The sequence below is a fragment of the Lissotriton helveticus genome, chromosome 10 (assembly GCF_964261635.1).
Source record: "Lissotriton helveticus chromosome 10, aLisHel1.1, whole genome shotgun sequence".
In the NCBI taxonomy this organism is placed as follows: Eukaryota; Metazoa; Chordata; class Amphibia; order Caudata; family Salamandridae; genus Lissotriton; species Lissotriton helveticus.
Genome location: NC_136071.1, coordinates 840894463 through 840911358, shown reverse-complemented (window position 1 = coordinate 840911358; position 16896 = coordinate 840894463). Strand labels below are relative to the sequence as shown.

Here is a 16896-nt window from a genome sequence, read left to right as displayed (position 1 = left end):
AACCTGCTCAAGAGTGGGTAGAGATAATTTGAGAGCCAGACCTAGTAAACCACAGATTGAGTCATTCTGAAGAAGATATCTCTAAGCAAGCGTCCAAATCTTCAAAGAAGAAATGGGATAATAAAAAAAAGAAAAGACTTAGTCACACGGGGTGAACCTCCTCAACAGGTGGCCACTGAAAAGCAATATAATCTGCGTAACCGTGATAATATTAAAATGTCTGACAGGTATCAGGATACTGATGCACGTTCATCCCATTCATTTCAGGATTCATTCGAAAAATTCTCGGAGAGAGGTGGCCAATCAAAGCGCAGATGAGAGTAGTAAGTGAAACCGAAGGACTCAACACTCATCTGATTACATAATAAAAAAGGAAGACCAGCCTAAACAGTCAAAGCCTCAATTAAAAAAGAAAAAATTAGCTGGACTAATGTCCAGCATGCCACGGATATTGAGGACACTGCTTCTGAGCGGGGAGGGGGCTCTGACCATGCGGACAGCGTGGCAAAAATCACAATAGTTCACCGGAACATGATGAATTGTCTTGTGGCAGTAGCATTGAGTGACTATACCCAGGTGGAAACACCGGATACACGGCTGAGTGTCCTGCATTGGTTACGAGATGCAACTCCAGTTGGAGAGGGGAGTTCTGAGAATCATTAATGTTCTCCACAAGAGTGGTTCGCATAGTACTGGGATTTGCTCATATGGGCAACAAATTTAATTAAAAAAATTAAATCTAAAATAACCCACCTCAATGTCCAATTCTTGGGATATGAGCGGTCACGTGAAGGCAATAACCTTGCAACACACTTATTAGAGTAGTGTGCACTCTTACATGAATTTATCTAGACTTTTCAAGCACACACTTAACAGCTGAAGGCACTAAAAGTTTACGTTGAGTACAAACTGACATTCTAGCTTCAAAACACATATGCACACGTGTAAACACAACAAACGTGGGGATCCGTATAATTGGGGTGTAAGAGGGTATGTCCTATATTACATTAAATGAAGGTGACACTGTTTTAATTGTACACCAATGCAGAAATGTGTTTTGCACTGACAGAAAAGATACTGACTGCAGTACCGACCGTTGTGGTGAGAGAGAGAGAGAGAGAGAGAGAGAGAGCCTTGGCTCTGGGGAACTAATAATTGTCGTGACTCCAGTGCAGGTCTCAGAGGCTGTCACATAAACCAGCGTTCCCAATGCTAAAGCATTGCATCCAAGATGAATACAGTGAGCCAATTCACTAACCACAACAGATGTAGACTACATATTTGACTCTGCATTACAAACACAGGCATTTCTGCAATATGAACACGAATATCCTCTGCCTAATGAAGTCATGTCTCTTAATCAGTCTGATTACATTATCTATACCGACTGTTCTGCACAGCCTGCTGAACGGACAAAACAGCAATACTCTGCTGCGTGCACCTCTGTTAAGGACAGAATGCAATATGGTGAATTCCACCCTGGAAATTGCCTAGACGCAGCCACTAGGTGATTGCACAGAGGAGTTGGCAGAACTCAAGGCTCTAATTGCGACACTGGAGAATACGGATCCCAGATTACCCTCGCATACATTGTGTGATTCATATGATTGTGCCCAGTCATATAATGAATATCTACACTATTACAGCCAGATTGGACAAGACAGCTAGGAGGTTTTTTAGGTGTTCCAGAATTTCAAGGCGCACAGCCAGAGTACCCGCAAGGTAAAGGTAAGAGAAGTGAATGGTCAGTATAGGCAATAGGGCGAACGGTAAATCCTCACAACCGCTCGGGGATGGACCAGGGTTGGTCCATACGAAATATAAGAAAACAACAATGCCCCTGCGCTATACAATATTGATATTTTGATCACTTAGTGTAAAGAATGTCAATTCTATAGATAGTAAGAACAATAGAACAACACCCAATTCAGTTGGACATTTGAACAATTAGCGAACAGGCTTGACAAAATAGAGGTGTAGATAAGATCCGTTGTTGGTGTAAAAGTTCTGTATATTGTTCCTATATGTAGGCCAACACGTGTTTCATCGCAGGGAAACAGACTGCGAGGAGAGGATAAACAGGTTACTTCCAAATGGTGACACTGTTTATAGCGAGATAAGGCGGGTACACCTCCTCGTCAGTATTCTCCCTCTTGTATTTCCCGGCGCCATTTTCCTAAGACGGTCTTAGGAAAACGGCGCCGGGAAATACAATCCTCTCCTCCCGGTTAATATATTTCTGCACAACCTTTGAGACTCATCAGGTCTCTTGGAGTTTGCTGTCACGTATATTTTTGAAACTCCCAAAAAACGGGATTCCTTTTCACGCATCAGACTGAGGTGGCTCATGCCCCTCACCCATTAGGCCCTGAAGATTCACAAGCGGCTAGGCTAAAAGAATGCTTGCCACAAACTTGTGATTTACACCTTGAGTCATCAATGTATAGGTATACATGATGCAGAGAATTCCATGGCTGAAGAAGCTGCAAAAGCAACGGTGCAAACTGCTGCTGTCACTGCGATTATTCATTCCAGTACTGGAATAGATAGAGACATTATGATAGCTGTAAGTGCTGCATGCAATGACACCCACTTGCCAAAAGGTTTTCCAACGAAATACTCCTACCAGTTAAGTGGGGAGAGGAGTTGGCCTAACAGTTAGGGCGGTTGACCTCGAATCTGGGGAACTGGGTTCGAGTCTCAGCAATGACGCTGAACATCCTGTGATTCTGGGCAAATCACTTAGGGTCCGATGTAGGTCGCCAAATACTGGTCGGTAACGGCCGATTTCGGCCGTTATCGACCGGTATTTGAAGATGGAGATGTAGGGGCATGTTAAAATACAGAATCTGTAATTTTACAGATTCTGTAAAATACCGAATCGGTAAAATTACCGATTCTGTATTTTGACATGTAGGTAGCACTGCAAACAGTGCTAAAGGGGTCTAAGAATTCGTTATTTACCACTAACTAGAAGTTGGTGATAAATAATGAAAACCCTTTCAAAAGCATTATTTTTGCTTTTTAAACAGTGCCATGTTGCAGACATACATGCCCTAAGGGCATGTGTCTGCAACTTGTGCATCCATGCACAATTGAGGGGTGCAACAGGGTGTCAAAGTGCCACCCTGCCACCCTTCAATGTTTCCCCCAATTACTGAATCGGTATTTACCGATTCGGTAATTGCCATTCATTCCTACGGGCCTACAGGCCCATAGGAATGAATGGCAATTACCGAATCGGTAAATACCGATTCGGTAATTACCGTAACTTACCGATTCGGTAATTTTTAAAGAATAATTACCTACATCCCATTTGCCTGTTCTTAAATACCGAATCGGTATGATTCGGTATTTAAGAATCGGTAATCTGGGATTACCTACATCGGGCCCTTAATTTCCCTGTGCCTAACAAAAATGAATGTGTCCTCATGTAGTGCAACTGGTGCTATGTAAAGCACTCAGATACCCGATTCGGGTCAGGTTTGCACTATATAAAACTCTGTAAAAAAAATAAGTGTGCAAAACATACCATTTGCTCATATTCCCAGCACGGAGATAGAGTAACACCAAATTCAGATCGTAGGTTAAGCTTAATCCTAGTAGCACATGAGGACCTAGCATCTGCACACTCAGGGGTGGCAGCTCCATTTTTGTTACTGGAGCAACGCTATTGATGGCCAGGTCTATATAAAAAGACTAGGAACTTTGTCCTTAAATGCGACATCTGCCAGCAGACGAAGGGTTTTAACATAGCATGACCAACACAGACCTCTATTGATCTAGAACAAGTCTCTTGCTTATGTTTATTGGTACCACTGCGATCCCCCTACAATCAGATCCGGTGTTTCTAATATATCTTGGTTGCAGTGAATTCCTGCTCTCGATTCCTATGGGTCGGCTGAAGCCTGAACTGTTATAAAAGATATGAAAGTCTTCATTGGACATAAGCAGATGGCACATTCCATTTGGATGAGGGTCCAGTATTCGCCCCAAAGGCTTACAAAGACACCATGGGGAAATTAAATGTGACTGTTTGGTACTCCTCCCCCATTATCGTGAGGGAAACGCAATAGTGGAGAGGAAGAACCAGGACTAGGGTACAAGGTTGAGGTCGCAGTTGGGTCCATCTATATGAGGTCCAGAGAGCCCTCAAAAATCTTCCTGTGTGGTCGGACTCCCAGTGTGATCATGTTTGGGGTTAAGATGTGGGTACCAGACCACAATTGTCCCAGTACAGTGACGGCAGAAACACCATTTATGACGGTTGAAGGTGAGAAGGGATTAAGCAGAGTTTTTCGTATGGACTGACACAGAAGGGTTTACAAATCTGCTAAGGACTGAAGTGCCTGAGGCACAGCCGCCTCATACTCCCTTCTGCTTAAGTTTGAAAAGGGACGCCTACTCTGCTCTGCTCAACGGACAACCTTGCAGACCTTTGTTGTACCCTAGTGCTTCCTACAGAGGGTTGCCGCAGCGCCTCGCCGCACCCGCTCCGCGGGTGCCGCTTCGGGGTTTGTGAAGGAGCTATTGTGAACCAGGCGCTTGAGGGGAAAGACCATAGGCTTCAGGTGCGGAGCGTTCCAGGGACTCGGAAGACCAAGAGTCCCTGCGTGGCCGCAGCAGCTGGTCAACGCCCCCTGATAGCCCCGCCCCCCTGCCGGTAAACGCGTGATAAACGCTTTCCCTCCTGGCCATCTGTGGGACGCCTACTCTGCTCTGCTCAGTCAACATGTATGGAAACACACATTTCAATTCTGAAACCAGATAAGGATGGTGTTTACATCAACATGTCACAATTAGAGGCAACTCCCAGTTCCACGCAGCCTCCAGCGCTGCCTAAAATAGATCGAACAGCCTCAGGCTACTTTGTTGATTTTTATGACTTTTCTTCAGATTCGTCGGACTCACCTCCATTTCCACCCCTATGAGGTAGATTGCATGCCTTCTACTTTTGGCTGAAGATGACTTGCTTTGTTCCTGCATGGCTATACCTGTGGATTAAAATTGTGTTACTTTTTCTTGTCCTTTGGACTGGTTTTGTGACAATCTTTTTTCTACTTCTGAACGGACACTATCTCCCAGAACACTCTGCAGTGCAACTGGTCAACTTTGCTTTAACACCGGGGGCGTGGACAAGCAGGATGGCCGACAGGACGTGAGCTCCTTCAGCTCCCGGCCGACCAGCTTGAAAATCCTGTACAACCTTAGATCCTGTGGAGCTCGGACTGAGAAACAGAGGTCCAGGAGTCCTGGTGACCTGAGGCAACACCCGGACCCGGAGTTAGCCCACCCGGAGGCCGCTGGGCGGTAGGGGCAGACGGGCTGCGGGACGCCGGGCCCGAAATCACGGGAGGCCGGTGCTGCGGCCTTTGTCGCGGTGAGTGCGGCCTGCCGGCTGGGGGCCTTCGCGTTTGAAACTGAGGACAACGAGACGGTGGAGGAGGCGCCCGCTACCATCGGGGGCCTCCTGTGAGGTGTGGAGGCGCCCGCTACCATCGGGGGCCTCCAGTGATGTGTGGAGCCCCTGTGGTCTCTTCGGAGGACGGACCACGGGACTGCGACGGCGCCCTGCATCGGGGCGGAGGAGGCGGGCGGAGCTCCCGGCACCCATCAGAGCTCACCTGTCGGTGGGATTGCGGCGAGGGAGGCACCCCCTGCAATTGGGGGCCTCCCGTCCACACAGTGCTCCTGAGGTTGTCCGGCCCTGCGGTGGGTGGACGCCGTGACCGCAGCGGCGGTCGGATTTGCAGCGGCAGGAGCAGCCCAAGATCCCGGACCCCTTTGCATAGGGCCTAGCGGTGAGTCTACTGCGACCAGGGGGCGCCCACTGCAATCGGGGGCCTCCCGTCAGCATAGTGCTCCTGAGGTTGTCCAGCCCTGCGTTGGGCGGGCGGCGTGACCGCGGCGACGGTCGAATTTGGAGCGGCCGAGCTCCCGGACTCTCCTGCATCTGGCCTGGCAGTGTGTTGATTGCGGCCAGGGAGGCGCCCGGGGCCATCGCGGGTCTCCCGTGTGATGCAGAGCTCTGAGGACTTATGAGCAGCGGCGGGGGTGGTCCGCAGTCCCTGTCTCCTTTGGACACCCGCCCTGCACCTGGCAATCCGAGGGAACCTCCGCAGACATTGAGTGGGGGGGCCCCCAAGCATATCCTGAAGACCCGGAGGACAACGACTGGAGGTGCGGGCCTGGCCGGGACTGCGGCCTACGCTGGTGGAGAGGGGGCGGCCCGTGCAGTGGGAGCTCCTTGAGGTCGGCTTTGCCGGAGATGGCGGATCAGTGGGCAGGGATCCTACGGTCATCGGGGTGCCTATCGAATGACTGGTTGCGGCAGCCCATCGCGACCCGGGGAAAAAAGACCTGCGGGGGCACGCTGGAGCACCAGAGCCAGCCTACGGAGAGAGCAGTTTCGGAGGTCCTGGAAGAGGACGGGAACAGCTCCGGGAGGATCGGACCCTCATCCTGCTCCCGGATTGTGCACGCGGCCCACTTGGGAGAGCACTGGGAGCCGTGGGGTTTGAGGAGCTGAGTGGGCCCAATTTGTGTGAGGAAGGACATTACTGCTCCTTTGTCATGCTGCCGCCCTGGTTGGGTGAAGAGAAGTGAGTGGTGGCTGCTGGAGCTATGCTGGGGTCCTGGACGGTCCATGACCTTGCACGGTGCCCGCTCTCCGAGTTCAGGGGGAATCCTTCTATACGTGACGGCCACTACACGGATGAAACTGCAGTGAGTGGGAGCAGGAGCTGTGAGTGGCCGCGGTGGCGCCCAGCCGGTGGGACTGTCGGGAACTCTCCGCATTTCCGCTGACCTTTTGAGAGGGGACTGTTTGAGGGCACCTCGACTGTTCGGACGTCCAGAGGGGGTCCCTGTAGGCACATATGATGCGTAAGGACAAGATGGCCCGAGCCTCACAGCCAAACACCATCACGCAGTAAACCACCCAACGTCTCCCTTCACAGCGCATCACGTGTCAAACCGGCCAGGATGGAGGGTGAGGTCCCCGGCGAGCCCTCCCGGGCGGAGCTGCTGAAGGCGATACAAGGGTCCCAACTCTGCCTTGGAAAGGCAAATCGAGACGGTGTCCATAGATGTGAACCTTCTGAGAGCAGACCTGCGTAAAGTAACAGATAAAGTCACTGCTGCGGAGGGAAATATCGTCCAGCTGCAGGGAGAGGTGGCGTCCCTCAAACGGTCTCGCGGCTCGCTGCCTCGATGGGGGAGATGGAGCACAGGGCGGAGGATGCTGAAGAAGGAGCACGTCGCAGTAACATTAGGGTCCTTGGAATCCCGGAACGCACGGAGATGGGAAATGCAGAACGCTTTCTGGAACACTGGATCCGTACAACACTTTGCTCCACGGGACTGTCCGATGTATTTTAGTTGAGCGCGCCCATAGAGCGTTGGTCCCGCCGCCGAGGCCTGGCACCCCGCCACGGGCCCTCATCGCTAAGATCCTAAACTACCGAGACAGGGACTGCACCCATAGCGGCTAGGCAAACGGCGAATCTCACTTTGAAAACGCCAAAGTGTCCGTATATCCGGATTACACTCGCCAAGTTCAGGAACAACGGAAATCCTTTCTGTCAGTCAAACAGAAGCTACGGGAGCTGCACCTGCAGTATATGCTGCTTTACCCCGCTAAACTTAAGGTCATATCCCAGGGACGGATATATGACGTTACAACGCATATTTTTACAACGCATACCTTTACAACGAAATTTTTACAACGCAAAAACCATTACAACGCATGTATTTACAACGTATGTTTTTACAACGCAGGTACCTTTACAACGCATACCATTACAACGTAAGTATTGGTAAGTATATATTAATTTTTTTAATGCAAATTAATTGAAATGAATATAATTTAATTTATTTTTATTTAATTTCATTTAATTAATTTAATTTAAATTTAATTTTACTTTATTTTTACCCTATACCCCTGTACCCCAAAAACCCAAAACTAACCCTGAACCCTAAAAATATCCCTTTACCCAAAAACCCAAAACTGACCCTGAACCCTAAAAATACCCTTTTACCCAAAAACCCCAAACTGACCCTGAACCCTAAAAATACCCCTTTACCCAAAAACCCAAAACTGACCCTGAACCCTAAAAATACCCCTTTACCCAAAAACCCAAAACTGACCCTGAACCCTAAAAATACCCCTTTACCCAAAAACCCAAAACTGACCCTGAACCCTAAAAATACCCTTTTACCCAAAAACCCAAAACTGACCCTAAACCCTAAAAATACCCCTTTACCCAAAACTGACCCTGAACCCTAAAAATACCCCTTTACCCAAAAACCCAAAACTGACCCTGAACCCTAAAAATACCCCTTTACCCAAAAACCCAAAACTGACCCTGAACACTAAAAATACCCTTTTACCCAAAAACCCAAAACTGACCCTGAACCCTAAAAATACCCCTTTACCCAAAAACCCCAAACTGACCCTGAACCCTAAAAATACCCTTTTACCCAAAAACCCAAAACTGACCCTGAACCCTAAAAATACCCCTTTACCCAAAAACCCAAAACTGACCCTGAACCCTAAAAATACCCCTTTACCCAAAAACCCAAAACTGACCCTGAACCCTAAAAATACCCGATTCGGGTCAGGTTTGCACTATATAAAACTCTGTAAAAAAAATAAGTGTGCAAAACATACCATTTGCTCATATTCCCAGCACGGAGATAGAGTAACACCAAATTCAGATCGTAGGTTAAGCTTAATCCTAGTAGCACATGAGGACCTAGCATCTGCACACTCAGGGGTGGCAGCTCCATTTTTGTTACTGGAGCAACGCTATTGATGGCCAGGTCTATATAAAAAGACTAGGAACTTTGTCCTTAAATGCGACATCTGCCAGCAGACGAAGGGTTTTAACATAGCATGACCAACACAGACCTCTATTGATCTAGAACAAGTCTCTTGCTTATGTTTATTGGTACCACTGCGATCCCCCTACAATCAGATCCGGTGTTTCTAATATATCTTGGTTGCAGTGAATTCCTGCTCTCGATTCCTATGGGTCGGCTGAAGCCTGAACTGTTATAAAAGATATGAAAGTCTTCATTGGACATAAGCAGATGGCACATTCCATTTGGATGAGGGTCCAGTATTCGCCCCAAAGGCTTACAAAGACACCATGGGGAAATTAAATGTGACTGTTTGGTACTCCTCCCCCATTATCGTGAGGGAAACGCAATAGTGGAGAGGAAGAACCAGGACTAGGGTACAAGGTTGAGGTCGCAGTTGGGTCCATCTATATGAGGTCCAGAGAGCCCTCAAAAATCTTCCTGTGTGGTCGGACTCCCAGTGTGATCATGTTTGGGGTTAAGATGTGGGTACCAGACCACAATTGTCCCAGTACAGTGACGGCAGAAACACCATTTATGACGGTTGAAGGTGAGAAGGGATTAAGCAGAGTTTTTCGTATGGACTGACACAGAAGGGTTTACAAATCTGCTAAGGACTGAAGTGCCTGAGGCACAGCCGCCTCATACTCCCTTCTGCTTAAGTTTGAAAAGGGACGCCTACTCTGCTCTGCTCAACGGACAACCTTGCAGACCTTTGTTGTACCCTAGTGCTTCCTACAGAGGGTTGCCGCAGCGCCTCGCCGCACCCGCTCCGCGGGTGCCGCTTCGGGGTTTGTGAAGGAGCTATTGTGAACCAGGCGCTTGAGGGGAAAGACCATAGGCTTCAGGTGCGGAGCGTTCCAGGGACTCGGAAGACCAAGAGTCCCTGCGTGGCCGCAGCAGCTGGTCAACGCCCCCTGATAGCCCCGCCCCCCTGCCGGTAAACGCGTGATAAACGCTTTCCCTCCTGGCCATCTGTGGGACGCCTACTCTGCTCTGCTCAGTCAACATGTATGGAAACACACATTTCAATTCTGAAACCAGATAAGGATGGTGTTTACATCAACATGTCACAATTAGAGGCAACTCCCAGTTCCACGCAGCCTCCAGCGCTGCCTAAAATAGATCGAACAGCCTCAGGCTACTTTGTTGATTTTTATGACTTTTCTTCAGATTCGTCGGACTCACCTCCATTTCCACCCCTATGAGGTAGATTGCATGCCTTCTACTTTTGGCTGAAGATGACTTGCTTTGTTCCTGCATGGCTATACCTGTGGATTAAAATTGTGTTACTTTTTCTTGTCCTTTGGACTGGTTTTGTGACAATCTTTTTTCTACTTCTGAACGGACACTATCTCCCAGAACACTCTGCAGTGCAACTGGTCAACTTTGCTTTAACACCGGGGGCGTGGACAAGCAGGATGGCCGACAGGACGTGAGCTCCTTCAGCTCCCGGCCGACCAGCTTGAAAATCCTGTACAACCTTAGATCCTGTGGAGCTCGGACTGAGAAACAGAGGTCCAGGAGTCCTGGTGACCTGAGGCAACACCCGGACCCGGAGTTAGCCCACCCGGAGGCCGCTGGGCGGTAGGGGCAGACGGGCTGCGGGACGCCGGGCCCGAAATCACGGGAGGCCGGTGCTGCGGCCTTTGTCGCGGTGAGTGCGGCCTGCCGGCTGGGGGCCTTCGCGTTTGAAACTGAGGACAACGAGACGGTGGAGGAGGCGCCCGCTACCATCGGGGGCCTCCTGTGAGGTGTGGAGGCGCCCGCTACCATCGGGGGCCTCCAGTGATGTGTGGAGCCCCTGTGGTCTCTTCGGAGGACGGACCACGGGACTGCGACGGCGCCCTGCATCGGGGCGGAGGAGGCGGGCGGAGCTCCCGGCACCCATCAGAGCTCACCTGTCGGTGGGATTGCGGCGAGGGAGGCACCCCCTGCAATTGGGGGCCTCCCGTCCACACAGTGCTCCTGAGGTTGTCCGGCCCTGCGGTGGGTGGACGCCGTGACCGCAGCGGCAGTCGGATTTGCAGCGGCAGGAGCAGCCCAAGATCCCGGACCCCTTTGCATAGGGCCTAGCGGTGAGTCTACTGCGACCAGGGGGCGCCCACTGCAATCGGGGGCCTCCCGTCAGCATAGTGCTCCTGAGGTTGTCCAGCCCTGCGTTGGGCGGGCGGCGTGACCGCGGCGACGGTCGAATTTGGAGCGGCCGAGCTCCCGGACTCTCCTGCATCTGGCCTGGCAGTGTGTTGATTGCGGCCAGGGAGGCGCCCGGGGCCATCGCGGGTCTCCCGTGTGATGCAGAGCTCTGAGGACTTATGAGCAGCGGCGGGGGTGGTCCGCAGTCCCTGTCTCCTTTGGACACCCGCCCTGCACCTGGCAATCCGAGGGAACCTCCGCAGACATTGAGTGGGGGGGCCCCCAAGCATATCCTGAAGACCCGGAGGACAACGACTGGAGGTGCGGGCCTGGCCGGGACTGCGGCCTACGCTGGTGGAGAGGGGGCGGCCCGTGCAGTGGGAGCTCCTTGAGGTCGGCTTTGCCGGAGATGGCGGATCAGTGGGCAGGGATCCTACGGTCATCGGGGTGCCTATCGAATGACTGGTTGCGGCAGCCCATCGCGACCCGGGGAAAAAAGACCTGCGGGGGCACGCTGGAGCACCAGAGCCAGCCTACGGAGAGAGCAGTTTCGGAGGTCCTGGAAGAGGACGGGAACAGCTCCGGGAGGATCGGACCCTCATCCTGCTCCCGGATTGTGCACGCGGCCCACTTGGGAGAGCACTGGGAGCCGTGGGGTTTGAGGAGCTGAGTGGGCCCAATTTGTGTGAGGAAGGACATTACTGCTCCTTTGTCATGCTGCCGCCCTGGTTGGGTGAAGAGAAGTGAGTGGTGGCTGCTGGAGCTATGCTGGGGTCCTGGACGGTCCATGACCTTGCACGGTGCCCGCTCTCCGAGTTCAGGGGGAATCCTTCTATACGTGACGGCCACTACACGGATGAAACTGCAGTGAGTGGGAGCAGGAGCTGTGAGTGGCCGCGGTGGCGCCCAGCCGGTGGGACTGTCGGGAACTCTCCGCATTTCCGCTGACCTTTTGAGAGGGGACTGTTTGAGGGCACCTCGACTGTTCGGACGTCCAGAGGGGGTCCCTGTAGGCACATATGATGCGTAAGGACAAGATGGCCCGAGCCTCACAGCCAAACACCATCACGCAGTAAACCACCCAACGTCTCCCTTCACAGCGCATCACGTGTCAAACCGGCCAGGATGGAGGGTGAGGTCCCCGGCGAGCCCTCCCGGGCGGAGCTGCTGAAGGCGATACAAGGGTCCCAACTCTGCCTTGGAAAGGCAAATCGAGACGGTGTCCATAGATGTGAACCTTCTGAGAGCAGACCTGCGTAAAGTAACAGATAAAGTCACTGCTGCGGAGGGAAATATCGTCCAGCTGCAGGGAGAGGTGGCGTCCCTCAAACGGTCTCGCGGCTCGCTGCCTCGATGGGGGAGATGGAGCACAGGGCGGAGGATGCTGAAGAAGGAGCACGTCGCAGTAACATTAGGGTCCTTGGAATCCCGGAACGCACGGAGATGGGAAATGCAGAACGCTTTCTGGAACACTGGATCCGTACAACACTTTGCTCCACGGGACTGTCCGATGTATTTTAGTTGAGCGCGCCCATAGAGCGTTGGTCCCGCCGCCGAGGCCTGGCACCCCGCCACGGGCCCTCATCGCTAAGATCCTAAACTACCGAGACAGGGACTGCACCCATAGCGGCTAGGCAAACGGCGAATCTCACTTTGAAAACGCCAAAGTGTCCGTATATCCGGATTACACTCGCCAAGTTCAGGAACAACGGAAATCCTTTCTGTCAGTCAAACAGAAGCTACGGGAGCTGCACCTGCAGTATATGCTGCTTTACCCCGCTAAACTTAAGGTCATATCCCAGGGACGGATATATGACGTTACAACGCATATTTTTACAACGCATACCTTTACAACGAAATTTTTACAACGCAAAAACCATTACAACGCATGTATTTACAACGTATGTTTTTACAACGCAGGTACCTTTACAACGCATACCATTACAACGTAAGTATTGGTAAGTATATATTAATTTTTTTAATGCAAATTAATTGAAATGAATATAATTTAATTTATTTTTATTTAATTTCATTTAATTAATTTAATTTAAATTTAATTTTACTTTATTTTTACCCTATACCCCTGTACCCCAAAAACCCAAAACTAACCCTGAACCCTAAAAATATCCCTTTACCCAAAAACCCAAAACTGACCCTGAACCCTAAAAATACCCTTTTACCCAAAAACCCCAAACTGACCCTGAACCCTAAAAATACCCCTTTACCCAAAAACCCAAAACTGACCCTGAACCCTAAAAATACCCCTTTACCCAAAAACCCAAAACTGACCCTGAACCCTAAAAATACCCCTTTACCCAAAAACCCAAAACTGACCCTGAACCCTAAAAATACCCTTTTACCCAAAAACCCAAAACTGACCCTAAACCCTAAAAATACCCCTTTACCCAAAACTGACCCTGAACCCTAAAAATACCCCTTTACCCAAAAACCCAAAACTGACCCTGAACCCTAAAAATACCCCTTTACCCAAAAACCCAAAACTGACCCTGAACACTAAAAATACCCTTTTACCCAAAAACCCAAAACTGACCCTGAACCCTAAAAATACCCCTTTACCCAAAAACCCCAAACTGACCCTGAACCCTAAAAATACCCTTTTACCCAAAAACCCAAAACTGACCCTGAACCCTAAAAATACCCCTTTACCCAAAAACCCAAAACTGACCCTGAACCCTAAAAATACCCCTTTACCCAAAAACCCAAAACTGACCCTGAACCCTAAAAATACCCTTTTACCCAAAAACCCAAAACTGACCCTGAACCCTAAAAATACCCCTTAAAAAAACCCAAACATATAACATTTTAAATATAATTATATACTTACCAATACTTACGTTGTAATGGTATGCGTTGTAAAGGTACCTACGTTGTAAAACATGCGTTGTAAATACAGGCGTTGTAATGGTTTTTGCGTTGTAAAATTTTCGTTGTAATGGTAGTGCGTTGTAAAAGTTGCGGTATAAAGGTAACATACCCCCAGGGACAGACATTTTTTTTAGGCCCCTGAAGAGGTATGGGAGTGGCTGGAGATCAGAGGGGATGCCCTCCCGCCGGTGGAACGAGGTGGAGCCAGGAGTACATGGGGGACACGACCTGCAAGGAAACGCAATAACAGACGCCGGCGTTCGCCTGACAATGCTGAATGCGAGGAGAGGCGGCGGGTCACGGTGGGGGACGATGGGGCCCTTCGCCTGGAGTCTCGGAGTCCGGGGGCCCTCCAGCGCCTCTGATAGATCCACCTCAAAATGAGGTACTGGTTCCTGACACCCTGCAGCCTACCACGGACACTCTCCCACTTACCGTCGACACGGTCCCTGAAACGGCGGGGGATCTACTGGCTGTGTCTGAGGCCCGGTCATGATGGACATATTTGCTTGCGCTCTGGTTGGTCCTGTAACGTGAATGTTAGCTGACTTGCCTGGACTACCTCCCAATGGGGAAAGTGTTTCTGACACATTTGGTTTTGTAGGGGGGTGTAGCTACTGGTAGGGCAGATGTTCTGGCAGATGAGTATGTTTCACCTCTGAGGATCCGAGCCACATGTTAATGTCATGCTAGCTGGTTGCGTTGGGAGCTGGGTGGGGGGGAGGGGACTCTTCTCTTTACCTGTTGGGTGGTTTAGCCCTGTTGGGCATATGGGGGAGCAGTGTATATCCTGGCACCAGCAGGGGAAGGGCATATCAGCATGTTTTGTTGTTGCAAGTTTATTGCTCGTGGGAGGGGGGTGGTTGGGGTTTTGCGAGGGATTGTTGGGGGGAAATGTTACAGGCATCGTATGTATCGCAGTTTGGGCACGGGGTCGAGGTGGCACCGGGAGTAGAGTTGTGGGGCCGGGTGGGCCACGTCACCATCCATGGGGTATAAGTTTTTAGGTTGGAATGTGAGGGGGCTTGGCACATGCACTAAGAGATATAGGGTCCTGTCCTTGATGACGATGGAGCCCAAAAATTGGGGAAAAAGTGGCGGGGTCAGGTGTTTCATTCTTCCTTTTCCACATACGCCAGGGGAGTCCTGAGATGGGTGGCACCCAGGGTCCCGTTTGCTATCCAGTATTTGGAGGCGGACATACACGGCAGATACATGCTCCTGCGGGCGAAGCTGGATGGCAGAGATCTTACCATACTGAATTCATACGCACCCAACATAGATGACCCTGGTTTCTTCCTGACCCTGCAGGAGGTCCTCATCCCCGACCTGGAGGCACCTCTGTTTTGGTTCGGAGACTTTACCTGTGTTCTGGATCCCGTTCTGGATAGGTTTCCGCCCCGCGCGGGCACAAAGCCACGTATGACAGCGCAGCTTAAGGAGGTCATGGGGAATTTAGGGGCTAGTGATGTTTGGCGACTAAGCAACCCGACACAGAAGGAGTACACATATTTTCCCCCCACTCACAACACGCATAGTCGATTGGACAGGATACTAGTCGCGAATATGGAGTCAAATATGTCCCTTGAGATTACACATCAGGCCCGCTTTTTGCCCGACCACTCCCCGGTGGCGTGCGTCTTGAATTGGGAGATGCAGGCCTCCCGCCCTCTGACTTAGAGGTTGCCGGCAGATCTCCTTCAAGACCAAGTGGGGAAGAGCCATATTGAGACTGCCCTTACCGACTACGTAGGCCTCAATTGGGAAGGGGGGGAAAACTTACTTTCGCCACTAGGTGGGACGCCCTGAAGGTGGTGATACGAGGAGAGTGTATGGGCCTCACTTATAGGGTCCGGAGACAGCTCCACCAGGACTTGCAAGAGGCAGAGGATAAACTCTTACGCTTGCAAACATTGACGGACCCTGATGCCTTGCAGCAAGAGGCGGAATAGACTGCTCGGTCTCGCGTGCATGACATCAAAGACCGCCTTGACAAGTATACCCGTGGCCAATATAGGCAGCACCTTCACAGAGAAGGCGATAAATCGGGCCGCCTGTTGGCCTGGATCCTTAGGCGGGAGCAGACCCCGGAGCGGATTGTGGCCCTGCGGGGACCTACAGGTGGTATGGTCCACTCAGAAGTGGGCATCCTCCGAGTTCTCAAGTCTCACTTACAATTGGTATATGCCGCGGACCCCGCATCACCGAGACCTCTTACCTCCCTTACCTTCAGGGGTTGACGACCCTGCAGTCCCTCCCCAAGGCGGGGCAGGATGTGCTGGATGAAACCCCGACGCTGCATGAGGCGATGGCCTGCCTGCCGTGGGCTAAGTCCCCGGGGAGTGATGGCTTCCCCCTGAATTTTATCAGGCATTTGAGGGTACACTTTCCAGTCTCCTCTTGCAAGTATTTCTTGAGGCGTTCAGATGCGAGACTCTCCCACCGAGTATGAATCAGGGTGAAATTTGTGTGATCCTGAAGCCATGGGGAGATAAGTATGACCCTTCGGCATATCGTCCCATCACAATGATTAACACGGACGTGAAGATCTTGACTAAACTCTTGGCCATCCGCTGGCGCTGCATATGGCCCACCTGGTCCATGCGGACCAGTGCGGGTTTATCCCAGGACGCAACACAGCCATTAACATGCGTCGGTTGAATCATATTATGCACAAGGTTCGCGATAGGGGGGAACAGATGGTATTTGTGTCGGTCGACCTTGTTAAAGCATTTGACACGGTCGATTGGGGGTATCTGCTGGAAGTCCTCCGGGCGGTATGGCTGGGCCCCAACTTTTGTCGCTGGATTCGCATCCTATACAAGGCCCCACGCGCCAGGGTGAGACTGGGAGCGGCACGATCAGGAGTGGCGATTGGGACGGGGTATATGCCAGGAGTGCCCCCTCTCACCGCTCCTGTTTGCCCTGGCCATAGAACCCTTTGCTGTTCGAGTCCGTACGGAAATGGCGCATAGCGGTGGGGGACACGTGCAGTGTCGTCTCCTTGTATGC

General features: G+C 51.2%; 1 protein-coding gene across 2 annotated transcripts in view; it reads right to left on the bottom strand.

Annotated features, from left to right (window-relative positions):
* The window catches only part of PALS2 (protein associated with LIN7 2, MAGUK p55 family member), an 811509-nt gene that overhangs the window by 331625 nt on the left and 462988 nt on the right, over positions 1-16896 (bottom strand). The window lies entirely within an intron of this gene.